The sequence below is a fragment of the Cricetulus griseus genome, chromosome 7 (genome assembly GCF_003668045.3).
Source record: "Cricetulus griseus strain 17A/GY chromosome 7, alternate assembly CriGri-PICRH-1.0, whole genome shotgun sequence".
NCBI lineage: Eukaryota > Metazoa > Chordata > Mammalia > Rodentia > Cricetidae > Cricetulus > Cricetulus griseus.
Window position 1 is genome coordinate 6,474,414 of NC_048600.1, and position 27,865 is coordinate 6,502,278.

Consider the following 27,865-nt stretch of genomic DNA (forward strand, 5'->3'; position numbering starts at 1 on the left):
CCTTTACTGCACAAATTATAGGTCAGGGTAATCATAAGAAGTATATGAAGGGTTGTCACTCCATAATAGTTCAGTTGACTGGAAGGTTCAAAAGGACATTTTCAACAACAGCATAAGAATGTTTGAAAACCCTAGACTCTGTGAAATCTTTGTTACAAATGATCCAGTTTCTTTAAAGAGTAAATTGTAAGGGGAAAGGGAACAAAGTGTTGAAATTGTCATAGTGGTAGATGGATACTTTCCAAATTTTCTGGTGTTGATATATGAATTGCCAATTTGTGAGTATGAATTTCCTTGCCAGTTTTGGTTTTGGAGTAAATATTGAATTTGGTCCAAAGTATAAAACACATTGGAGTATGCCATCCCCTTTGGCTACCCCAGTGTAACAAGAATAGCAATATAGATAGACATCTGATGATTGATACCTTGGGAGCACTAGCTACCAACTTCAGATGGACAGCCTCTGCAGAATTAAACATGTGGTCCAGAGTCTTCCAAAGCAAGAGATTCTAGTTATAAATGTTAATCATAGATTTTTATTTTGTAAAGGTTTGTCTTTGCAAGACTATTTTGTTGAAAAACTGGTATCATGTGCAAACAGTATAGTAAGGGGCTGGAGAGACAGCTCGGTGGCTAATTGTGCTTGCTGCTTTTGCAAAAATCTTACTTGGTTTCCAGCACACATATGGTGCTTCCAACAAATCTGTACCCTCTTCTGGCTTCATGGGTATGAGACAAACCTGCAGTGCACATACACGCACACAGGCAAATCACTCATACACATGAAAACAAACAGGCAAACAAATAATAAAAGACATGGATAGAGTTGCACACAGAAGCTAACTACATAACTAATAATTACACACTGCAAATTATCTTTTAAACTGTAACTATTATGAAGACACAAATGGATCATGTTTATAGAACTTTAGAATCCACTGCTTTGGCCTAGCCTGAACTTCCAAAATGTAGATGATAGACATGGGCTCCCATGAAATTGATGGGTGATGCACAGTTTGGTTCCTGTGGAGTGTAAATTAATACTAATCATGTTTATCCTTGTTATTGTGCCATTTTTTTTCACACCATGCATTAATAGGGTCCGTGTCAGGAAACTGATGCTAAGGAAAGTTAAGTAAGTAGTAGAAGACGGTGGTACTTGCAATATCTTTGTCTCTATATTTTATTTTAAAATTGCTGCTACTGAATTAAATAAAGGATTAAACAGTCAGGTTTAATAATCAGATATCATTTTGAGAACATTTTTTATTTGGGAATAATTTTTGACTTATAAATAAATTACACAATGTACAAAGAGTTCCCACATATCTCTCATTTATTTTACATATTGCTATATAATACTAGCAATATGTAAAATATCTAATTCATTTGCACAAATAGGAAAAGTAAAATTAGTACATTAATTAATATTATATTAATTACATTTTAAACTTTGCTTATTGCTTGATTTTTATAAACTTGTTCTCCCCTTATATTCTGTCTTGTACTGTCTATTTCTACAACAAATATAATTGCTAATTAAGAAAATGCCTTATATGCTTGCCTACAGCTCGGTCTTATTGAGGTATTTTCTCAACTGGGGTTCCCTTGTCTCTATGTCTATTGTTTGTGTCATGTTGACATAAAACTAGCCAGCATATGGTAATAAAGTTTCTAGTTGCAACTATTTTTCCCATTAGGGCCTGATTTCATCTTTTTTGACTGCTGAATGTTCCACTATACTTTCTTTATTCATTCATCTGTGCATCCAGGCTGACTCAGTCACCTTGACAGTGCAACCAAAGGTATGGGTATGCAAATATCTATATGCTAATTGACTTAGAGTTATCAGCAGCAGAGGTGGCCACCTCATATGGAAGTTCTCATTTTATTTTTTGGGAAACCTCCATGTGGAGGTTGATAGTGACTGCACAAGTTACAGCCTGTGCAAATTTAAACAGTGCCTAAGCTTTTCTGTCCCTCTACATCCTCTCTAGCATTTGTTTCTCCTTTTTTGTTGTTTGTTTTGAGACATCTGCAACGTGAGTTGGACTGGAATTTACTATGTAGCCCAGAGTGGTCTTGAACTCATGTACCTCTTGCCTCAGACTCTCAAGTGTGGATTACAGCAACACCCATTATTTGTGTTCTTGATTCTATGTATGCTGAAGAGAGTGAGATGGATTTCTTTTTAATGTTTCAGATATCAACTTCCCACCTCTGTCTTCATATTTCTTTCTTTATGAGACAGGGTTTATCTGTGTAATAGCCCTACCTGTCCTGAAACTGGCACTGTAGACCAGGCTGGCCTCGAACTCACAGAGATCTACTTGCCTCTGTCTCCCGAGTGCTGGAATTAAAGGCATGCGCCACCAACTACCATCTCAAACTCTGTTTTAATGCGAAACTGGCAGAGACATTCTCTTGGTGGTATATCTTTTAAGAGGAAAAATATTAGAATAAAGATGCCAGCATTATATTTGAGTATGTATACATCCATTTCTGGCCAGTGTGTTGGAACTATGTACAGTATTGAGGACTGGAAAGCTGATGTCATGACAGTCATGGTTGTGTAGAATCACTGGCTAAAAGGGTTTGTAATCTCCCCTTTTCCTTAGGTAATTTACTTTATCTCTTTTTGAAGCTGTACATTTAACAATCATAACCCTTGTAGGGGTCTTAATAAAAATTAATGATGAAACTTTAGGATTTTTCCTTTATAATCTAAATTGATTTTGATCACATGGCACATTCATCTACAAATTAACTTCAAAGTCATTTTCATTTAACTTTTATTTATAAAAGAGCAGTCATTTTTCACATAGTATTTCTAACAAAATGCAGCTTCTTAAATGTATTTTACTGTTCATTTATCCACCAATTTGTCTCTTTTGCAATCATGTAAAACTATTTGAAAGAAGAAATTCAATCAACTGATGCTCCAAACAAGACCATTATTTCTTTTTTTTTTAAAATTAGTGATTCTCTAAGCAATTTCAAAGCCCATTAGAATGATCTGAGAAACTTCTTTAAAACTTGACACCTGCTTCTACTTAAAATTTTAAAAATCCCAGTCATGTTGAGAGTGGAACTAGTGATAATTTCAGAACTGCTAACAAAATTTAGAGATATTAGCAAATCTAGGAAATCAATTAAATTTATTCTGCTATCTTCCATCCTCCTCTTCTCTCTTTCCCCATCCCTCCTTCTCTCCTACACATTTACAGTATTTGATTCTCCATGCCCTCCATAACCATAGTTAATTGGCTAGCATGGCATACCACCACAGCCATACTATGTCTTGAATTTGCTGCTAACACTTATGATTTCCAGCATCTTCTTACATTGTTTTCTTGGAGCCCCAGATCCTGATTTCCATCTTTGTTGTTTCTACTTAGGAATATGATTCTTCTGCAAGATCATCTCAGAAGCTTCATATTAATTTATTGTGTGTGTGTGTGTGTGTGTGTGTGTGTGTGTGTGTGTGTGTGTGTGTGTTTCTGTGTGTGTGTGCACTCAAACACTGTGACATGCACATGCATGATCTCTCTCACACATGAGCACAAATACACTGTTTGCCTTTGAGGAGCCATAGTAGAGAAACCTTCCTTTGTATTTTACACAAAAAAATGCTTCTTATAAAGACACAGATGGATTCCTGAAAAAAGCGGTACTGGAATGATGATTGGCAGACTCTTGAAAGCTATATATACAAGGTCATTCTGACTTCACTCTTCTCTTGGCAATCTTGTTTTTAAGATATGTCTGAGAAACATCTGGGAGTATAGACTGTTGAAGAGACTGTGACTTCATCCTATACAACTGGCAAGGGACTAACTCCTTGGCTGATGCAAACCTTTGGCTTCTTCATACCTTATACAAAGATCTGACTTTCCCTGTTCTTGAGTTGTTTTTCACAGGATTTTCCTAGCTTCTGTTTCACTACCAATTGGCAAAATCTCCTAGCAGTTCATTTATAAGGTGAGAGAAGAGAGACAACATCTGTAAAATAATTCATAAAGCTCACTGTCCACAGCACTTGCTGAGGCCTGTTTGACCTTGGGTTAGAATCTTCACTCGTCTGTGAGCTGTCCTTAGGTGGCTGGGTTGCAGAACATGAAATATCCTTTCTTGGTAGTAGCATGAGGAAAAGGTGTTGTACTTAAATAGAAGTGGGCTTGACAACAATGAATAGCACATGTTTATAGTCAATAATACCTTTACTAGTGAACTGAACATATGAAGAATTAGTTTCAAAGCCTTTGAGAATGTTCACATCTGTAGAAAATGGGAGAAATATTATACAGCATGTGGTATGATTACAGGACCATGAGAAACATGACATTTAGTCAGATAGTTTCACTGGATTCTTATTTCCTTATACCTTGAGGTTATGGAATTTGCCTGATACATGTGCTATAATCACTATCTAAAGGAAGGAACAATGCATGCTTCCTTATTTGTAGCATACTCTTCATCATTGTTCTTGTGCCTGTGGCACATTTAATTGGTATTCTGCTCTGAAAACTGCTGAAGCTCAGTTTCAATTTGCTCACAAATGTGTGTTTAGGACTTCAGGTCATCTCCTGATATAGAAGGTACAATGGTGAGGTGAATGCAGTGGGAAGGTATATACAAATCACTAATAGTTTCTACGAGAATTCATTTTGGGTTACTGATGGAAGTGTGTATGGAGAAGGAGACAACAACAAGTCGGCTATGACAGGCTGGTCTGACCAGAGGAAAGGAAGTCATTTCCATAAGAGGATTAAATGTCCTTGGTTAGATGGGGTATTACTCAGAACTAAGGAAGAGGGAAAATGAATTCAAACAAAAGAGTAAAAAATGAAATTATATTAAAATGATGAGGTTTTGGTTTAAGTAGCAATATAAATCCAGAAGTAAAAATACTAAAATGGTTCCATTAATTAAACTTCTCTATGTAGTTCAGAAGATAAAATCTAACAACTTCTCCCTACCAGCAGAAATAGTACTGATAATTACAGTTTTAGTAAATCTAGTTAAAAAATCTCTATTTTAGAGTATTGAAAAAACAGATATGAAACACAGGAGGACTACTACATGGTATTTTTAAATACACTGAAACTGAATTTATTCATTCATTTATTTATCTGTGATCATTGTTTAAAAGAGGGAGAAGTATCCAGTACACTGTTTGCATATAACATGACAAATTTCAGTGTCCAGGGTCTATTCGAAGCTTATTAATATATAATTATTTCCCCAAAGTTATTTAGGACATTCAGTTAACTTCCTCTCATCAACTGTTAGTATTGTCCCTATTAATATGCTTTAATTATTTGACTGTGTTTGTGTTTCTTTGATTAACATATTAACAAAATTTGCCAATGTTCCAGAAAAGGAAAACTGTTTAATTCTCTGTAAGCTAAAACACAAAATGAAATAAGCACGCATCTGTTGAAGAATGTGTTCTTAGGATTCTGCTTTGTTTACTTAAATGTGCCAATGCCATTTCATAGTCACAGACCCTGTCTTTGATCATGATACATTTTCTTTCTGTGAAAATTAATCCAGGCAAGAAAATACATGCATATGCTTTTACAATTTTTTTTGGAAAAGATATCTTTTGTGAGTTAAAATGGAAACTTTTTTAAAGTTACAGATTATATTTTTTAATGTTGGATAACTCAGAAAATATGTCCTGCAAATCAGTAGCCAGTACAGAATGTTCAAAAACCTTCCCTTGGGTACAATCTCTATTTTTTTTTATTGTAAAAGGAGTACACGCACATTTTAGAAAGTATTTTAAACTATAACATAGGGAGTCGATGCATGGAGATTTCTATTAGATGCTTTATTGTTTGTTTTGAAAGGTTTACATTTTTGACACAACTGTAAATATACTCTTTTTCAGATGGAATATATCTAAGTAAAATATTAATCCTTTATCTAGTAGGTTCATAGTAGTCAATTATTTTTAATGGATCAGAAGCCCATATTAAAAATACACAATCTTGGGCTGGAGAGTTGGCTCAGTGGGTAAAAAAATCTTTATGAAATACTTACCACACCTAAATTTAGATGGTCAGGAACCACAAACAAGCCTGACACAGTAGCCCAGACATGTGCAAACTTTCCAGGAAGCCATGGGGACATGGGAGAAGGAGACAGAAAGATTTCTAGAAGCTCAGAAGCCACTAGGTTACCTAATGCAGTGGTGAATAGCTGAGGTCAAGTATACGACACGTACACCTGAAGTTCCACAGGTTGGTGCATACATACACATCAGTACACATGAGCACACACACACACACACATCCCTCCACACACACATACTTAAACATGTAAACATTGTCTTTTTTAATTAGCAATCTTTTTGAGAATGCTCAGTATTTCCTAGGTATGTTTCATCTCACTCCTAACTACTATGTGCTTTCTGGCTGAATTACTTCATTGGCAATTCCCCTTTCAAACTCCTTTGAACTAGAATACATTCATTTTAACTGTTGTTTTTAATATTTTTGTGATTGGAACCTTAGGGCCTTTCTTTCTCTGTATCACCCATGATAATCTATGAAATCATCCTTGACTGTCCACACACTCAAGCAGACTTTCGATTTTCCAAATAAGATAGACCATCAAGCTGAATCTCAGGATGTTTCTACCTTAGCGTCTTAATTGCTTGGTTAAGGGTGTGTATCACCAAGACTACAGACTACATAATTTCTGTTGTTTCATTTTGAAGTTTATAAATTTCCTTTTTGGTCTTCTCTATTTTGCTATGACTCCCCTCAAACAAAGCAATTAACACCTATTTGCCAAACACCTACTTTCTTTTCTCCACTCATGAAATCTAAGATCTCTTGGCAAGGTAGTGGTATTACTGCCAGTGCTTAGATGCTGTAGACCATAGAATTATGTAGTGAGAGTTCAGCATACACTTCAAGGGTCAATCCATCAGATATTGCTTATCCCTTAAGGGATTTTCCTTGTTTTGCTGGGTGATGAGGAGTATTGTCACCAGAGATGCATACCTCAACCTTATCTGCAAGACAATAAGAAATACCACCTTTGGAATGTGGTATTTGCACATCTTATGTGAAGATATATCTATCCCCTTTGCAGATTCTTATGTGAAGATATCTCTCCTTCACATTACATCTTGGGGATTCTTCCTAAAGCACTACAGTATGTTAATAGTTTGCTGGACATATATTCTGTGGATGGTCTGGAAGATGGCTTTTCATTTAGCTATATAATTTTGATGTATGAAATATATACTGAGACATACTTCATAACTGGATCTATTTGTTCCATAAGGACTGTGGACACTTAGCAGCCTGATTTGTTCTCTTGCTCAATTAGCTCACTTTCATCTCAGAGAAAATTAAATTAGACTAAAGAAATTTTGTAAAAAGAAAACTTTATAGCTTGCACAAGGTCAGAGTCACAGATCTCTACCAAGGCTACCAAGAAAAGCATGCCAATTCTTCACTTGCCAATCTACTAACAATAGATCTGTGTCTTAAAGTTATCAGTGCTCTCTCTGTCTGGTTGTGGTTTTTCTCCTATGGCCTTGAACCCTTGTGTTGCCATGGTAAATGGGTCAGCTTCTTATTGCTTGCTTTAGGAATGTGCTTTTGACCAATGAGAGAAATTTCTTCATTACTTCAAGGCTCCTAAAGGAGAAGAATTTTTAGAATAGAAGAAGAAGCTAGAAGAAGAAGAATGGAGAAGTTAGACATAGGATAGGACCATTAGAATAGAAACAGAAATAAAGAGCACGTCACCTTTGGAACCCCAAGTAGGGGCTAAAGCTGGTCTCTTAGCCTTTACAGGTTGATTCTTCCTGCTTTGATGAAAGGAACCAAAAATAGTACACTGCAGATATGCCAATCTGGTCTAGATAATCCCTTATTGAGACTCTCTTCTGAAGATGGAGGTTTTTGTTCCACCAGGTCCCATCACCATTCAGGCCCAAACAAGCACACAGATGCTATATTATTTTATAAACTGTTGGGTGATGGCTAGGGTTTCTTATTGGCTAGCTCCCTCTTAATTATTAACTCATTTCTATTAACCTATGTATTGCCATGAGGCTGTGGTTTACCTATAATCCAGCATGTTGCTCCTTGGGCAGCATGGCATCTCTCTGTGGCCCCTCTCTGCCTTCCTTTCCCCAGTCTTCTCCTGGTCTGGTATCTCTGCCTATCTTCTTGCCTGACTATTTACCAGGCAATGTTTTATTCATCAACCAATAAGAGAAACATTGGTATAAAATGTGTATGAAGGCCTTAGAAATAAGTAACTGATATAAAATTTGGAGGAACCTTAATAACAATACAAGGTTACTGCACTCATTTACATATTGCACCAATGTTTCTATGCACAAAGTTGTGAACTAGAGAATTTACTCTTTGAAGTTAGAGATGATCGTAGATCATCTATAGAGCAAATTAATTAAGAATTGTTTTCATGGCTACTATCCAGATAGGTCCCCAAATGCATTACAACACAAGATGTGAATAAAATCTTGAATTTTATCAATTTGCCTAACAAAGTTAATATGAATGGTTAAGTCAAGTAGTAGACAATGATTTCCTGCCCTACAAAATATCTTAATTTTCTTGGTTTTGATGCTTTTCTGGCTTCAATCATGTGCCAATCTTCCCAGCACATTCCTCATCTGAAACATGCATCCCAACATGACTGAGGTATTTATACTATCATATTTTAAGTAAGTCATTTAAAATGAAAGGTCAGTGTGAGGAGTGAAATGTACTATTAGGAAATCCATGAGCCCTTCTGATTTCATCTGATGCACCTATTTTTGCTAATGGGTTGTCTCAGGTCTTTTTTTAACACTGAATGAGAAAGAATAGTGAAATGGCAATAAATGCTATTAGAGATCAAAATGTTCTTTGTTGATAGTATCAAAATGGAGTTTCCCTTGCAGAGATATAGTAACATAAATGTTTGTGAGACTTTTCTTCAACTTTATAAAATATGGAAGATGGTAATAGCGTCTTTCACTTAAGATGAGAAAGCTCCACTTGGTTAGCATGTCCATTTGCATATTTTTCCGATTTTTTTTTGTGTTCTGTGTGTATGTATATATGAGGCATTTTTTCTTTCGAAGACGTTTAGTTTCTTAGTAAAAACCCTAACATTTGATTTTGCATAGTTTATGGGTTTTTTGTTTTGTTTTGTTTTTTTGTTTTTCGAGACAGGGTTTCTCTGTGTAGCTTTGGAGCCGATCCTGGCACTCGCTCTGGAGACCAGGCTGGCCTCTAACTCATAGAGATTTGCCTGCCTCTGCCTCGAGAGTGCTGGGATTAAAGGCATGCACCACCACTGCTTGGCCAGTTTATGGTTTATAATGCAGTGTCTGATGCCTGGTAGAATTAAACAATACTTAGAAAGTTTAAGTGTAATTGAAAATAAATGCTTTGTTTATATCCAACAGACATAAGGACATAATCACCCCATTTTCATGACTTAATCTCCCACTATTCTCTACTATTCTTTCTAATTAAGTGTATTCTGAGTTTGAAGAAAGTCCATAATTAAAATGGATTCATAAATCTATATGAAGCTGCCATAGATTTTATTGCAATGGCAATAACAGATCATTATATTATCCCTATGATATGACAAGTTTCCTTGAAATTAATTTCTAGGAATGAAAATGGGTCTTGAAGTGTAAATGGACATTATATATCAAATATTATTATTGGTATACTCATATTCTGTCTTAATGGGTTGACATTGCTGAGTCTGTCCTCACACTGGAGCTGTGTGAAAAGTGAGATTAAGGTGTCATATGCTCCATGTATTAGTACAAAATGTATTTCTTAATTCCTATCATTTCCACTGTGGATCCGTTACACACTAATAGGCAGTAGGATGAGATTACTTTTCTCAATTACCATTCACTGCCCTTTAAAACAAAGACATATCATTGATTTTCTTCTGTATTCTTAGCAGCAGCTGGCAGAAATAGAAGTGACTCTTGACCTTCATCATGTTATACAACTTGTGAAATTAAATCATGATGACAGAAGGGAGACAGAAACAAATTATTCACATTGTTCTATAGAAATCAAGTAAATTGAGTAACTGTTTGGAGGTGTGGTGAGACATGTCAGAGCAGAGGAAAGATTTGATATTACCATATTGTGCTAATCCTAGATGAGTGGGTTAAATGAAAGAGGAACCTTGATAATAGCTAGAAAAAAACATAACACCTTTGATGGCAGAAGAATCTAGTTCCCTTAGACATCCATTTGTCATGTTAGGATAATATCATCTATTCACCACATGCAGGGCATCAAAATTTATAGAACATCATGAGTGCTTGGTATAGGTATCAGTAGTGTTTTAATGGCAGGGATTGATTTTAATAGTGCTATTTAATAAAACTCACTTTTAATATGTAACTAATAAGATAAAACTATAATGAACTTGTTTGTGGGATAGCTAAATGATCCTTATAATGGGTTTAAGCTTTACTAACTCTATCTGGAGGCTATTAACTTAATTGGGGGATGATATATATATATATATATATATATATATATATATATTTCTCTTATACGTTGGTGAATAAAACACTGATTGCCCAGTAGAGGCAGGAAGATGGGTCTAGGAGATTAGGAGAATGCTTGGAAAAGGAAGACAGAGACTGCAAAGAGATGCCATGTAGAGACCAGGAAGGTAGAATGCACTAGGTGTTATCTGGTAAGAAATACATAGATTACTAGTTATGGGTAATTAAGAGAGAGCTAGCCAGTAAGAAGCCCTAGTAGGCCATTGGTCAATAGTTTTATAATTAATACAGCGTCTGTGTATTTATTTGGGGCTAAAACAGCTATGGGACCAGGTGGGACAGAAACCTCCATCTTCATTAACTCTTGATGTTTTTCCTTCAAATCCCTCCTTTTATCTGACATATTTTCTCTCATGTCAAAGGAATGTCACACCCTTTGTATCAACATAATACAACTTCCAAATATGTCTTATTTTCCTTTGCACTGCGAGATTTCGGTATATAATCTATATGTAAAGAAACCGTGAATGTGATGATAGCAGTGGACCAATTGTACTGTGTGTTTATTGGAATAATTTGGGGATATAATGGGTTCACTCTAGGTCATTTAAATTGTAGAACCTTAGGGAATAACCTCAAGGATTTGGGTTAGACTAGACTTCTAATTGTTTACTTTAGTTTCTTATTGCAAAAGATATTAACAGAATTAAAGGCATTCAGTCATCAAAAATGTTATATGCTAATGCTTTATTCATTCTTAGAATTAAAGCTAAATGAATGCTAAATTACTTTGCTAAAGCAGCATAGAAATTTTGACAAAAATATTTTTTGAATAGAATAACTATTAGATTAGATTTTATCATTCTTTTCATCTATGCATATAAAAGCCACGATGAAGATTTGTCTGTCAGAGTTGGAAAATTGAAAAACCAACTGAGAATAGCTAATTATAATTTAATGTTTATTTTAATTACACTTTAAACTATCATTGTTTATTTTTTCCGTAGAATTTGAACATACAGGGGCAAATACGGTTTATTTCTTTGCTTTCAGGACTCAGTGCAGTACAGGATTTTAATGAATAAAGAGATAATGTTGGTGAATTAAGTGAATAAGCACATTGTTTTCATCACTGATGTATTGCTGTGAAGAGACACATGACCAAGGCAACTTTTATTAAAGAAAGCTTTTAATTGGGGGATGCTTACAGTTTTAGAGGTTTACTATTGTCTACTATTGTCATTGTGGGGAGCATAGTGGCACAGAGGCAGGTATGGTGATAGAAAAGTAGTTGAAAGTTCTTTATCCTGATTTGCAGAAAGCAACAGCGAGAGGGACCCACAAGGGAGAGGAAGAGAGAGAGAGAGGAAACCTCAAAGCCCATCCCCAGTGACACAGATCCTCCAATAAGTCCACACATCCTAATCCTTCTAATCCTCCCAAACAATTCCACTCCTGGTTACTAAACATTCAAATATGTGAACTTATGAAGTCCATTTTCATGATACATATTATGTATATATCTCATAATTTTGATAGAGTTCATGGTGATAAAATATAGAATTGTATTATTTTGTTCAAAGACATATATTTGGACATTTGCTAATGTGGGGTTAAGAGTGACATTCCATCTAGACTTCCTTAGCTACTGAGATGTAGCATTGATTAAAATTATGGATTGCATAGCTCTTGAGGTAGACTTCATGGATGGTTTACAGAATGCAGAATTAATATATCTTAATGCCATAATACTGTAGCATCTATATTCAATTTTATGGTAGAAATTCTTCAAACCATCTGTAGCTATAATTTTGTCACTTCTATTTCACATTGTTATTGTTGGCTCCGACTCCAGAACATGTGTATTCATATCTCTCTCTCTCTCTCTCTCTCTCTCTCTCTCTCTCTCTCTCTCTCTCTCACACACACACACACACACACAGACACACACACATCTATCATATCTATCATATCTATCTATCATATCTATCTATCTATCTATCTATCATCTATCTATCTATCTATCTATCTATCATCTCTGTCATTGATCTATTTCTATTGATCTGCATTCTGTGTCATTTATTATTATTGATCTTGGTCTACATCTAACTATCTTCAGCAGGCCATTTGAAGAGACATGTGAGAAATCAGTTATTTCTTCAGTTTATAAGTGCTTATCATATTTAAAATTCATAGATGTATTTGATGCTGTCCTATTCAGTATGGTTCATTATTTCCTCATGATGGATATGATGCACCTAAATGAGAAAATGGAAGAAACTTGCCAAAAATGAAATTAACTTATTTTTTGTCTTCTGGGAAAACTGCCATCAATTTACACATGGACTTCCTGACATAACAACCCAGGAACATATTAATTTTCATTTGAATTTGAGAGTGGTATAGGACTTTTTATTTAATTTAGACCCAAATGATTTAATTCTTTTTCTTTCAGTCACATTTTGTTTGAGGGAAAACTCTGAAAATATTCACCATGGGAAAATAGAGTGTTAAATAATTATAATCAACAAGTCAATTTATCATGAGGCTTGATGTTTAATCTCACCAGCTTGTTTTAGGTAGCCTTCAAAAAAAGAAGTAAAAAACAAAAATATATTAAGACAATTTCCTAATTTTTCCTAACTTTTAAGAATTATTAATTGCTCAGTCTGAAGAGTCAGTGATTAAAAACAGTTGCTGACCTTGCAAGTGAAATGTGTTTGGTTTCCTGACCCCACATGGGTAGTTATAGACACCCCCTAACTCCAATTCCAGGTGATTGCTGCTCTCTTTTGGACTCTGTGTACACCAGGTACAAATATGGTACACACATATACAACAGAACAAAAGTATGTGAATTAAAAAATATTTGCTGAAAGCCTAATATGACTTAGTATGCTTAATCTGTGATCAGAAGAGCAAAGGTGTGGAGAAGGCAATTAAAGCAATTCCCTTGGCTATAAAGGCTACCTTTTGCCTATAAACGAGAAGACGTGTTGAGGGTTTGTTCTATATAGATCTTATTTAAAAACAGATGGGAACACTCTAGGGCAGCAGTTCTCAACCTGTGAATCATAACCCCCTGGGGGTCTACTGACCCTTACACAGAGGTCACCTGAGGCTGTAGGAAAACAGATATTTACATTATATTTTGTTACAGTAGTATAATTATAGCTATGAAGTAGCAACAAAAATAATTTCATGATGGGAGGTCAGCACAACATGAAGAAATGTATTAAATTGTCATAGCTTTAGGAAAGCTGCAAACCACTGCTTTAGGGGGTTAGTAAAGCAATAAGACAACAAAAGGAGATCAAGGGGATACAAATTGGAAAGAAAGAAATCAAACTTTCACTATTTGCAGATGATGAGATAATCTACATAAGTGACTATAAGTGACTACCAGGGAACACCTGCAGCTGATAAACACCTTCAGTAAAGTAGCAGGATACAAGATTAACTCAAAAAATCAGTAGTCCTACTATATACAGATGATAAATGCTCAGAGAAAGAAATCAGAGAAACATTACCCTTTACAATTGCCACAAACAACATGAAAATACATTGAGAAAAAAAAAGTGAAAGAACTGTATCATAAGAATTTTGTGTTTTTAAAGAAACACAAAATTATAGTAGGTACCAGAAAATGGAAGGATCTCCCATGTTCTTGGATAGGTAGGATAAACATAGTAAAAATGGCAAGCTTGCCAAAAGCAATCTTCAGATTCAATGCAATCCCCATCAAAATCACAGACCTTGAAAGATTAATTCTCAACTTTATATGGAAAAACAAAAGACCCAGGATAGCCAAAACAACCCTGTACAATAAAGGAACTTCTGGAGACATCACCATCCCTCACTTCAAGCTCTACTACAGAGCTATAGTCCTGAAAACAGCTTGGTATTGGAACAAAAATAGACAGATAGACTAATGGAATCGAGTTGAAAACACTGATATTAATCTACACACTTACGAACACCAGATGTTTGACAAAGAAGCTGAAATTGTACAATGAAATAAAGAAAGCATCTTCAACAAATGGTGCTGGCATAACTGGATGCTGGCACATAGAAGACTGCAGATAGATGCATGTCGATCACCATGCACAAAACCTAAGTACAAATGGATCAAAGACCTCAACATAAACCCAGCCACACTAAACCTATTAGAAGACAAAGTGGGAAATACCCTTGAATTAGTTGGTACAGGAGACTGCTTCCTGAACATTACACCAGTAGCACAGACATTGAGATCCACAATTAATAAATGGGACCTCCTGAAACTGAGAGCCTTCTGTAAAGCAAAGGATACAGTCAACAAGACAAAACGGCAGCCCACAGAATGGGAAAAGATATTCACCAAGGCCACATCTGACAGAGTGCTGATCTCCAAAATTTACAAAAATGGCAAGAAGCTAGTCTCCAAAACACCAAACTATCCAATTAAAAAGTGGGGTACAGAACTAAATAGACAATTCTCAATAGAGGAATCTAAAATGGCTGAAAGACACATAAGAAAGTGTTCAACATCCTTAGCCATCAGTGAAATGCAAATCAAAACAACTCTGAGATTCCATCTTACTCCTGTCAGAATGGTTTAATTCAAAAACAATAATGACAGTTTATGCTGGAGAGGTTGTGGAGAAAGGGTAACACTCCTCCACTGCTGGTGGGAGTGCCAACTGCTACAGCCACTTTGGAAATCAGTATGGCATTTCCTCAGGTAGATCAGTCTACCACAAGATCCAGCAATTCCAGTCTTAGGCATATACCCAAAAAGAAGCACATTCATTCAACAAGGAGATCTTTTCATAACAGCATTATTTTTAATAGTCAGAACCTGGAAGCCTCCTAGTTGCCCCTTAACTGAAGAATGAATAGAGAAAATGTGGTACATTTACATAAGGGAGTACTAATCAGCAGAAAAAAAAAAAAAACCAATGGAATCTTGAAATTCGCAGGCAAATTGATAGAACTAGAAGATTCCATATTGATCAAGGTAACCCAGTTTCAAAAATACAAACATGGTATGTACTCACTAATATATGGATTTTAGACATAGAGCAAATGATTACCAGCCTATAATCCACACTGCCAGAGAAGCTAGGTACAAGGAGGACACTAAGAAAGGCATACATGGTCCGCTGGAGAAGGGGAAAGGGACAAGATCTCCTGAGCAAATTGGGAGCTTGGGGGAGGGGAGAGAGAGCTAGGAGAATGAGAAGGGGAGAAGAAGGGTGAGGAGGACATGAGAAGCTGGAAGGTTGAGTTGGGGGAAGAATAGAAGAGTGCAAATTAAGTGATACCATAATAGAGGGAGTCATTACAGGTTTAAAGAGAATTCAAGTACTAGGGAAATGTCTGGAGATCTACAAAGTTAACACCAGCTAACAATCTAAGCAACAGAGGAGAGGCCACCTTAAATGCCCTCCCCTGATAATGAGATTGATGACTACTTTATATGCCATCCTATAGCCTTCATCCAGTAGCTGCTGGAAGTGGATACAGACAACCAGAGCTAAACACTGAACTGAACTGGAATCCAGTTGCAGAGAAGGAGGAGTGATGAGCAAAGGGGTCCAGACCAGCCTGGTGAAACCCACAGAAACAGCTGACCTGAACAAGGGGGAGCTCTTGGTCCCCAGACTGATAGCTGGGAAACCAGCATGGGACTGATCCAGATCCCATGAACGTGTGTGTCAGTGAGGATAATTTGGAAATCTAAGGGGCCTCTTGTAGTAGATCAGTACTTATCCCTAGCATAGGAATGGACTTTGGGAGCCCACCCCACATAGAGGGATAGTCCCTGAGACAAGACACATAGGGGTGGGTCTTGGCCCTATTCCAAAATATATGACAGACTCTGCATACCCCCCATGGAAGGCCTGAGCCTCCCTGGAGATCAGAAAGGTTATGTGATAGGTAGGGGGTTAGTTGGGGTGGCAGGACAGGAGGGGAGGTAGAGGGGACTGGGATTGATATGTAAAACAATCTTGTTTCTAATTCACATAAAAATGGAAAAAAATAATTTCATGGTCGGGGGGTCAGCACAGCATGAAGAATTGTATTAAATTGTCACAGAATTAGGAAGGTTGTGAACCACTGCTTTTGGGGGTTAGGAAAGCCATGTAAGGTGGAAAAGTTACAACTACATTTCCTCCCAAAGGCACGGGGAATAATACAACAGCATTCGGGGTCTGAGAATTTCTTGGAATAAAAGTAATTGTGCCATTGAAGTTGTGAGCAAAGGAGGACATCAAGGACTACCTGTACTGGATCATAGTTTCAGTTTAATACTCTATCTTATGAGGGAATGGCACTAACAAAAGTAATGATGTTATATGACCATTTTACAAAGGGCCCTTATCCCGTCATCCTTCTATCATGCAATGGCACAGCCACTCTCTTCTAGAACACTTGGCACTCAGTACAATTGAAAGCAGGGAGCAGCCCACACCAGAGCCTGAACTGGTGGCAACTTAAATTTAGATTTCTAGCTCCCTACACAGGAATAAATCTATCTTCTTTATAAATTAATCAAGCCATGGTATAATTTTATAGTAGTGTGAAATGAAAAAAAATTAGAAAAAACATTACCAAACATTAATTATGTTGCTATCCTAAGGAGGGAAATATTGGCAGAATTAGTTATGAGATTCGTTAAGGTTGACAGAATTAGAAAAGAATGGGGATTCATCTTTAAACCAATGAGAAGACAACAATAAAGCATAAGCACACTGATTGTACCTGACCAGGAATGAAGTCTTCTAAGATAGTTGTGATGCTGACACAGTACAGCAGGGTGCCGATTCCCTCTCAGGTCTTTGAACAGTCCAACTGTCAGTTATTTATCTGGGATTCCCATTTATATTTGGGGTGATTAAATCTTACTTTATTGCGTTTTGCAGCTTAGTGGGAACATGTTCAAGCATGTGTCTTTGCATAGTATATGAACTATAGTTACATTTTAGTTCTGTGATGTTTTATCCATCCTGTCTAATATTGTCAGTCCTCTCATTTCTTATTTCTATCATCTTTATCATCTTTGGGATGTATTTGACAGTCTTTAAACCTTGTAATGAGAAATTTCAACTCACTTAAGTCTTCTTTCTTATTTTGGCTCCCTTTATCTCTGTGCTATATGCATGCTAAATTCTTTAGTGCTTGATTTCAGATCTCTAGTTCTCTCTGTAGTTGTGCTTATTGAATCTCATTGAGATGTTTGTTCTTATCAACATTCTAACTCTCATGTTGCCATTCTCTCTCTCTCTCTCTCTCTCTCTCTCTCTCTCTCTCTCTCTCTCTCTGTGTGTGTGTGTGTGTGTGTGTGTGTGTGTGTGTGTTTGTGTGTGCATGTGTGTGTTGGGAATGGTTATTTGTTTCCTTTTCATACTGAGTTAATGCTCCTTGCTTTTTAATCAGAAAGGTCTTAGCATGGATGTCTTCTGAAATAAATGCACTTGGTTTCTACTTTTAATGAATCAATCCAATGACACCTATACCTGTATTATCTTACATGCTTTTCACTTTTATATTGATGTCCAATTATTCCTGTGCCTTTTATTTAAAAAGAAGCTCTTCCTCCCATTGAGCAATGTTGCCATTTTTTTTTTGTAGAAATCAATAGGTCATAGGAGTGTGGATATATTTCTGGCTTCTATATCATTGTACTAAATACATTTTCTACTTTTAACTGTATTTGTTATATATCTATGAAATTAGATAATATTGAGTTGTCACCATGTTTTTCAATTTATTTTTAAATAGTAATTTTTATTGAAAATAGATTTTTCATGCAATATATTCTAATTATATTTTCCCTTCTCTCTTCCTAGATACTCCCCATCCATGCCATGCTGTGGTGATATATTCTTTATATTTTATTAAAACTTGCCTGAGGATTCAGAAATAAAACACCTTAGAAGCTGTAAGTCAGGGAGTGGTGATACACACCTCTAATCCCAGTAGCCATACTAGCTAGTCTGGCAGTTGTGGTACAAAACTTTAATACCAGTACTCAGGAGAGATACAGATAGATCTCTCTGAATTCAAGGCCATGCTGGACTACACAAGAGTAACATAGCTCATGCCTTTAGTCCCAGCAGTAGGGTGGTAGAGACAGGAGTGTTATGGCTGGGTGGAGAAAGGAATATAAGGAAGAGGAGACAGGATCCTTTGAGAGCTTTTTGACCCTGAGGATTCATGTAGACAGGATTGCCAGTTTTGCTTGGTAAAGGTAAAAACTACTGGCTTATCTGCTTTACCTCTTTGATCTTCAGCTTGAAGCTTGAATCCCAATAACAGTTTTGGGGTTTTTCATTATCATGTTACAAATCCTACATCATTTATTTTTCTTTCTCATTAAAAAACAAACAGGAATCTTTAAAAAAAGAAAGGAAATAATAATGTAAGATAAAACAGAAGCAAACAACAAAAGGAAAAGGAGAAACAACTAGACATGTGTAGACACACATATTGGCAAACACAGAAATCCCATAAAAACACAAAATCAAAAACCATATATAAGCAAAAGACCTGCATGTAAGAAAAATGCCTATATGAAGCATTATGAGACAAAACAAACAAACAAAAATCAAAACAACAAAAATAAACCAAATATGTCATTGAGTTCATTTTGTGTTGGCTATAGACATGGTTTGCTTATTTTTCATTTATTTGTGACTGGTTATCAACTGGGTGAGGGATGTGGACTTGTGTATACTTCTACCATAGCACAGACCTGTACAGGCCCTATTCATGCTGCCACTGTCACTGTGAGTACATATGTGTATTAGTTGGATGTGAGAGATGGGCTCAGACATTAAAAGCTAGGCTCAAAACCAAAAGTATAAGTGTTACTGTATTTAGAAGGCCTTGTTTCTTTGGTGTTCTTCATCCCCTATAGCTCTTGCAATGTGGAACCTACTTCCCCATGGTTTTCTGAGTTGAGAGGGGAATGAATTGTTAGAGTTATCCCATTTTGGACTGACTATTATAAGGTCTCCCAATCTCTACATATTATCCAGCTTTGAGTTTCTGTATTTATTCCCATTTCCTACTCCAAGAGGAAGCTTCTCTGATCATGACTGAGCAAGACATAGATCTATGAGTATAGTGAATGTTGTTATGGATCTTGTTTTTGATACATTCCTCTTGCAGAACTTTTTTTTTTCCCACTAGGTCCCTGGCCTATACAGTGTCAGGTTCCTGAACACCCAAGCAATGTTAGGAATGGGTTCCATCTCACTGAGCAGGCCTTGAATTCAATCAGAGAGTGGTTGGCTACTCTTACAATGTTTGTGCTATTGTACTACTGCATTTTGCCTGAGGCCACTTCTGTACATCAACAGGTTTATAGTTGGGTTTCTGTTTACTGTTCTCCCTTGATAGCATGCAGAGTATCTTCAAGAATCCTTTATACTAGTCAGCAGGTGTGAAGGCTCTAAAAAGGGATCAACTCATGTTCTCAATGCTCAATGAGGTATGCAGGTGTTGTTTTCATTAATAGAGCCTTACCATCAGTTTGTGAAGAGAAGTCAATGAATAAACTTGGCAATGGCCGGCATTGTTTGGGGGTTCTCATCCAGCTCCTTTGGCCAACAAACTGATAAGATATAATTATTTGGTGATTTCAATTAGATAACATTCCTATATGTGTATATTTTAGGAAAATTCTACTGTATTAGTTTTTCATACAACTCTTCAAATGACCCTTAGTTTTAGCCATCCCTTCAAGTATTTGCTTCTTATCCATTGTCTTCCTTCTCCCTCCCTGTTGGATCTTCTTGTTCTAGTTACCACCCCCCCCCCATAAATCCATAGCTATGCTTTCTGTTTGGCCTTCTTAGAATGATCCAATCCTCCCCCATATCTCTTACTCTATCACTAAACTCTGTGGTTATATGGATTGTAACCTGATTATTGAAGATTTAACAGTTACCATCTATATATAAATAAATAGATACCATATTTATCATTTTTGATCTGTGTTTTCTCACTAAGGATGATTTTTTTCTAGCTCTATCCATTTTTCCTGTGAATTTCATTTCTGTAATAACTGAGTAATCATAGGTAAATGTACCATATTTTCTTTATCCATTCACCCATTGCAAGATATCTAGTCTGCTTGAAATTTCTGATTATTATGAATAATGCAGCAATGAGCTACTAATCTTACAAACACCACCCAAAGATTGGCCTTGGATATTACAGGGCTTCCCTGTGTATCTTTGGCTGTGCTGGAACGTACTCTGTAGACCACTCTGGCCTTGAAATCACAGAGAGCAACTTGCCTCTGCCACTGGAGTGATGGGATTAAAGGTGTGTGCCACCACACTCAGCTACTCTATTTCTTTTAAGAATTTCCTCTATCTTTTCTTTCCCAAGCCTACGCATATTTTTTAAACACACTGTAAGGTATTTAGAGGTTTTTCTTCATCTGAATCACTCTTCATTGTGTATTGCTAAGTTTTTCTGACCACATGAGTCTTTAATCTGCTAAACAGCATGGTTAAGATTAAAGCGGAGGCTGGCCCCACCCTATTCCTTAGCTTCCTGAGAGTCTATCTTCATGGCCAGTGTGTTGGCGGGAGCTATGTTTATTGCCACAACTCTGTGGAGTTTCTAAGTCCATGTCACCATCAAGAAGCACACCACTGGCTGCTCATAAACACCCTCTAAGTATTTGGCTGCAAAACCTCTAGAAAGATCATTTTGGTTTTTGCTGCTAATGCTGAGTCAGGAAGCCTCTCTCAAAAGAGCCAAGCTTCTCTCTGCTTGTCTCTCTAGCAAACAGAGCCCACTCAGGAAAATGCTGCCACCAAGAAATCATGCTTGCCTCTCTTCTTTTGTGTTTAGAATCTCTTTCCAAGCTCTCTCCGTATTTATGCAAATGTAGTTGCTGAAAATTGGGCACCGTTTGTGGATGAAAGTTCTGTCACACCAGTCCCAAAGTTGTTTAGTCTCAAATAAACACACAGAAGCTTATATGAATTACAAAGTGTTTGGACCATAGATCAGGCTTCTTATTAGCTAGCTCTTTCTTAATTATTAACCCATTTTAATTAATCTGTGTATCTCCATTTAGTCTTGGCTTACTTGTAATGCCCGTGTTTCTTGCTTCTTTGGTAGCTACATGGCATTTGCCCCTCTCCTTCTACTACCTTTCTCTATTCCAGTTTAGATTCCCTGCCTGGCTAAATCCTGCTTGTCCATTGGCCAAAACATCTGTATTCATCAGCCAATAAGATAAACATATATTCATAGAATACAGAAGGACATCCTCCACCATCACAAGCTTGTAGATAGAACATTATTTTTGGAAGACATGTAGATTGTCATTAATCTTAGACATGGAATGAATTTTATCTGTTAGCATAGGTGGATATAATTTTGGATTGTAGAATATGGAAGCCTGCTACACTGTTAATATAATACTCTATCGTACTTTGCTTAACTGTGTCCATTAGCTACTTTGGTCTATTCAGTGTTTATCTTCAATGTATGAGGAACTCTCATTTTAAAAATTGTATAGGATACTTAATATCCTGCTATATCATTCAAGCCCTTGAGACATGACAATTATTGAGGTTATTCATTTATCAAACTAGATACCCATCTCAGTTTGTCAAAGAAGAATACTAACAATTGCACATATCTTTTGCAATAAGCTTATCAATTGTCCACTTGTTTTTAAGTTTGAGAGCATAGGCAACTGCTCAGTGAACTCATGTATAAAATCACTTTAAGATTTTCTTCCCTCAGACCAATTCTAACACATGAAAGTATATCCTGAAATGGCTCTAGGATGTGGTCTTGGGTATGGAAATTCCTAAGCAGAAGTTTCACTGTGGACTGTGGTTGGAAAAATAGTGAAGAAATAATGTAAGAATGAGCAGTGGAGAAGTTGAACTTGGTTACCATTACAGCACAGGCCTCAGCTGATACCAAAGGGAGTAGTAGGTCATAGAATCAGGTCTTCAAACTGTCCTACACACTAAATAATATCCTGCTCTTTTATGTTGGTAAAACTCCTATCAATGAGTCAGTCCATTTACTCTCACTAGGAAAGTTGGCAACTTTGATAGAATTTGTTTCATTTACTTCCTTCCAGTGATTATAATCTGATAAGAAAGATAATTGATGTGTGAGTCTTTCATCAGAAACTAAGTTTGGATACATCATCATGCCCTGTTGCCCTATCCAGAAGCCATACTTCATGCTGGAGTGTCAACTCCAACAACCCAAGAGGCTTTTATAAAGACCCAATTTGCTGCTAACACACACACACACACACACACACACACACACACACACACACACACACACAGATTGTTAGATAGTAGGTCTTTCATTAGATTCATTGTTTCCCTTCTTTTTCTAACATTTATTTAGTTTTCAGGTCTCCTGTGCATGTGGTTATATGCCCATGGTTGCATTCTACTTTCTTCATAAATGAATGTTGTGCTCTTGAAATTTCCCTTACACTTTTGGAATTCGGAAGAGAAAGTGTGATTCATCCAGGTTCTAGTAGTTTGCTTGTTGCAGAGTCTTAGCCTTCATAACCACACTCAACAAGCTATAGATTTATAAATAGTATTTTAAAATTTATAAAATCATTGTTTATGCTGGGAATAACCCAAGTTGCTCCTTTCTAAGGAGGTAGACCTTGCTCTAGCTGCTGTAAGTCATCCAGCTATCCCTCAACTCTTGCTCTCCCTGGACTGTCTTTGATACACAGAGCTACCTGTTCTGAGTTCACTCTTTATCTAGGCTAGGGATAGGCATGTTTAAGGATTACTGTAAAAAAAAATCCCAATACTTGGACCCTGATTAAAAAACTCTGATATAAATAGAAACCAAGAATCTGCCATTTGAATATTGGAGGCACACAATTGCAAATTGACTCCATTTGTCCAATTGTTTCATCATTCTTTGTATTCTAGAGTATTACTACCAATATTTCTTTCTGACAGTGACCTACATAATAAACCATTCCTTAGGTATGCTCCTAAGAGTAACCAAATAGCCTGACAAGGCAAACTTATTTTAGATGTTTAAAACATTAGACCCTCTGTGTAAATTTCTTTTGGATTTGAGCAGGCTATTAACTATGAACTCATTATAATGTTGTAAGTATTTATAGGATGCTTTGTTGTATAAACTAGTATATTTAAAAATCTATGGAAGTATTTTTTTCTAATTTTATTTTATTATTCTTATGTCTGCTGAGGAAAATACCAAAGAAAGTAAGGTAAAATAAATATAATGCAATTTTATTAGTTTAATAAATTTTAAAGCTTAAATTATCCATTGTAAACCATTTAAGCATTTTAGTAAATTTAAAAATGTTTGCACACTTGTGAGTTTTAGTTTCATTATAAACACACACACACACACACACACACACACACACACACACACACACACACACAGCCATTTTAGCAAGTTCATGATTCTTTCTGGTCTTTCTTTAAACATTGCTATGAGGATCTAACTCTCTACAGGAAACTGGGTCAAATACAGGTTCAGAGGGTGATTTCTGGGGCCACAATGAGCATGTGGCTGAGTCTGTCCTTTCAACTTCTAGGACTATTGACAGTCCACTTTTCATGTTTTGATATTTCACGTCTTACATACAGTATGCTATGAAACTGACTGGCTTTGTATAAAGAAGATGTAAAGAGTAATGTAAATCTGTAACATCGTGTTTTATGAAAATGACTCTGCCTTAGACATGACCATTTTGATATGTGAAAGTCCTCTTGAGAAATTTCATATGCATTTATGAATAACAACCAATGTATAACACTCTAAATCCCGAAGTGTCAGCTTCCTATGGCATATGTTATTGTGACCCGAGTTTATTCACGATTGCACTGTGCTTAGGATAGCTTCAGTGGAAAGTTTGTACCCATAATGCCTCTGGTATCCTTCTTTGACTTTTTCACACTGGTCAGTTTGTCCAGGAAAAACTTTCACTCAATGGAATTCTTTGGACAAATCTTTCACTCTAAATTAATTAAATTTCTTTCATAGGTACAGTTTTCACAAGGCATTATTAACCTCACTTAGTTGCCTCACTTTGATGACACCCATTAAAGATAAGTTTCTTTCTGACTCCATACCTCCACCCCATTTGACAGGTAGGGAAGTCCAAGTTCATACTGTTAATTAATAAAACCTCTTGGTCTGCCTGAATTTCTCTGATTCCAAAGTGCCTAAACTGTACATGACAGTGTACTTTTTGATGTATATTCCTTCATTTACTAAAGCTGACTCACTTATACACCAACTCTTAACTGAGGGCACCTTGACAATGGATTATTTCAGACATCAGAAATTTAAGAGAGAAGTCAAAATCAGTCCCTGGCCTCAGGGCCTTATATGTATTAGTTCAAAAAGCCAAGTAAGAATCAATCCAATGAATGTGTACTGTGACCACTTTTGTAAGTGTTAGTAAGTAAAGCAAACAAGGGGAATTAGACCACTCACAAGCTGCCAGGTGGCAAAAATACCTTAGGTTTTTGTAAGATAATTTACAGTAACTTGCTCCATGTTCGAATTTGCAACTGATCAATAACAATTGAGTTTGTATTTAATTCTGAAATCAGAGAGTCTTGGTGGGGTTTTTTTTTTTGTTTGTTTTTGTTGTTGTTTGTTTTGTTTTGTTTTTGTTTCTTGAGACAGAGTTTCCCTGTTTACTCCTGCTGGCTGGTCTGGAACTCTCTCTGTAGATATGGCCAGCATTGAACTCAGAGATCCACCTGGCTCTGCATCCCTTGTGCTGGGATTAAAGGCATGCACCTGCTCCTGCCACCACTCAGCAAGAGACTCTTAACTCAATGTCTGTTCTATGTTTTCCATTTTATGTCTCCTTCCCCCATTGCTCTCTACATCTGTAGTCTTCCTAAATACTTTCTCTGCAATATAGGCCCATTCTGTTTTCTCCTGGGCAATAGTCTAGCATACAGATGTCAAAATCAGTAATTCCCAGGTTATGCAAATGAAAAGATAATGAGATAATACTTTACCCAGTAAGAATAATTATTATCAAAAACACAAAGAAAAATTATGGGATATGGAGAAATGAGAATTCATGCACACTCTTTATGGGCACATAATTAATTCAATATGCAAAACAGTATATACGTTTTCAAAACAGAAATTCTATATGCAACATCACTGCAGTTATTTTCCTGATATCAAAGAGACATTTACATTTGCTTGTTCACTGCAGGAGTCATCACAATAACTAAGTAATAGAGGCATCCCAAGTGTCTGTCTATTGAGAATGTTATTTAAAAAGTGACACAGAATGAAATGCAATTCTGTTCTGAAACAGCAGGGATGGGACTAGAGATCGTTGTGTTAAGCTAAATAATGTGGACACAGAAATGTAAGTACTGTAAGCTCTCACTCACATAATGAACCCAAAATGTTGACTCCATAGAAGCTCAGAGTAGTGCTGAGTTTGACAGGGACTTGGGGAGAGTAGGGGTGTGAGAGGATTAGGGAGGACTACAGATGAGGAAAGGTACTAGCTGCATTTAGGAGAAAGGAATTCTTGAATGCTGTTATACTGCTGATTGATATATATTTGTATATTATAACATAACAAAATCACCAGTGTTGGATAAGACTGGGGTATTCCATAATTTAATGAGAACATAATGTATTTATATGTGGAAATATTATATGGGGTCCATAAAGTAGTAGATGTATGTTTCATGTCAGCTAAAATAAATTCAGTTTGAGATGATATGATTAAAAGTACCATAATACAAACTGGCCAGATTTAGCAACACAGTCAGATAGACTGTCAGGTCTTAGAGTCTTCGGGGTTGACCACCTGTGTTAACACAAAGAAAAATTCATTTAGATATATAGAAAAATTGATATTGCAGGAAATTCTAGGTGATTTTGAAAAAAAAAAAAAACACTGAACAAAAGTCTATGACCAACTTGGATGTGAACACTGGGTGGAGAAGGTTATAACCTTTTCATGGTATAAAAGATGTTCCCTTCTAACTATATACAATGTTACATGTGATATTTCTTGCTTATAATGTTCAATTATCAAAACATATCTCTAGATTAACTTTATCATCCATTTACATTCTATCTGTCTTAATATTGATCTGTCCATCTACCTACCTGTCTAACCTAATCAACTTCTATTTCCAGAAGTCCTCCAGTTTTGTTTTTCTTTGTTTCTACTTCCAATTTCATGTCTTAAACAGTTTTATTTATTTCCTTACCCTGTTGTTTGTGTTTTCCTGAATTACTTTAAGAGATTCATTCATTTCCTCGTAAAGGACGACTATGATATTCATAAAGGCTGTTTAAAATCTTTTTCATGTGATTCAGCTTTGTTGGAATATTCAGGCATGCTGGGATAGGTTAGTGTGACATATTGCCCTGGTCATTGTTGGTTGTGGTTTTACACTGACATATCAGCATCTGGAGTTGGAATGATTATGAGTCTAGGAGCTGATTTCTGGGCTTTTCTTTGAAGGGTGAGTATTTTGTTCTTTGGTTTCTGATTCCTGTCAGGATTTTTGGAGAGTGTGATGGCTGCATGTTGCCTGTTTTCTTGGCCCCTTCAGCTGTTGCGTCCACAAGGAATACTGCTGCTCTTAGAGGCTGGAAGACTAGGATGAGTTGGGTGAAGGAAGGTTGGAGGAGAAGGCCTTTGTGATCCATTGGGGATGGGGTCAGAGAGGAAAAGGCGACCAAATCAGGTTTCCAGATACAGAGCTGAGGATGAGACTGGGGGGAAGGGACTGGATCTCAGGAGCAGTTGGATGGGTATGTGTAGGTTATTGGTTGACCTGGGAGGAGTTGCATAGGGGCACTTTCTGGAGTTGGGGTCTGGGACAAAGCAAGAAGCTCAGGGAGAAAGATTAGGAAGGGGTGGTCTGTGGAATCCTCAGGAGATGAAGGCAGGATGAGTGAAGACTTCAGCTGTCATTTTGTTGGATTCTTTAGTGCCAAGACTGGGAACTTGGATCTGAAAGGACAGAGAGAGAAGAGAAGAGGCAGCCTGCTTGGTTTTCTGACAGGTTTGGCCCTTTCTATATTTAAAATAGCATTGACAGAGTATTCTACACTCCTATTCTTCCTTTATGTTAACTGACTTTTTTATAATATCATGCCCTTTGGGAATTTAGTCATATTATTAATATTTATGGAATATCCTTTAATTGAGAAAGTATCACTTATAGAAAAGGCATAGAATTTTTAATGACTTTTAATATATTATTAATGAACCTGGGAAACTAAAAATACTCATTTATCTCAAAAAACAAAATCTTTTTCATTATCATGTTTTCA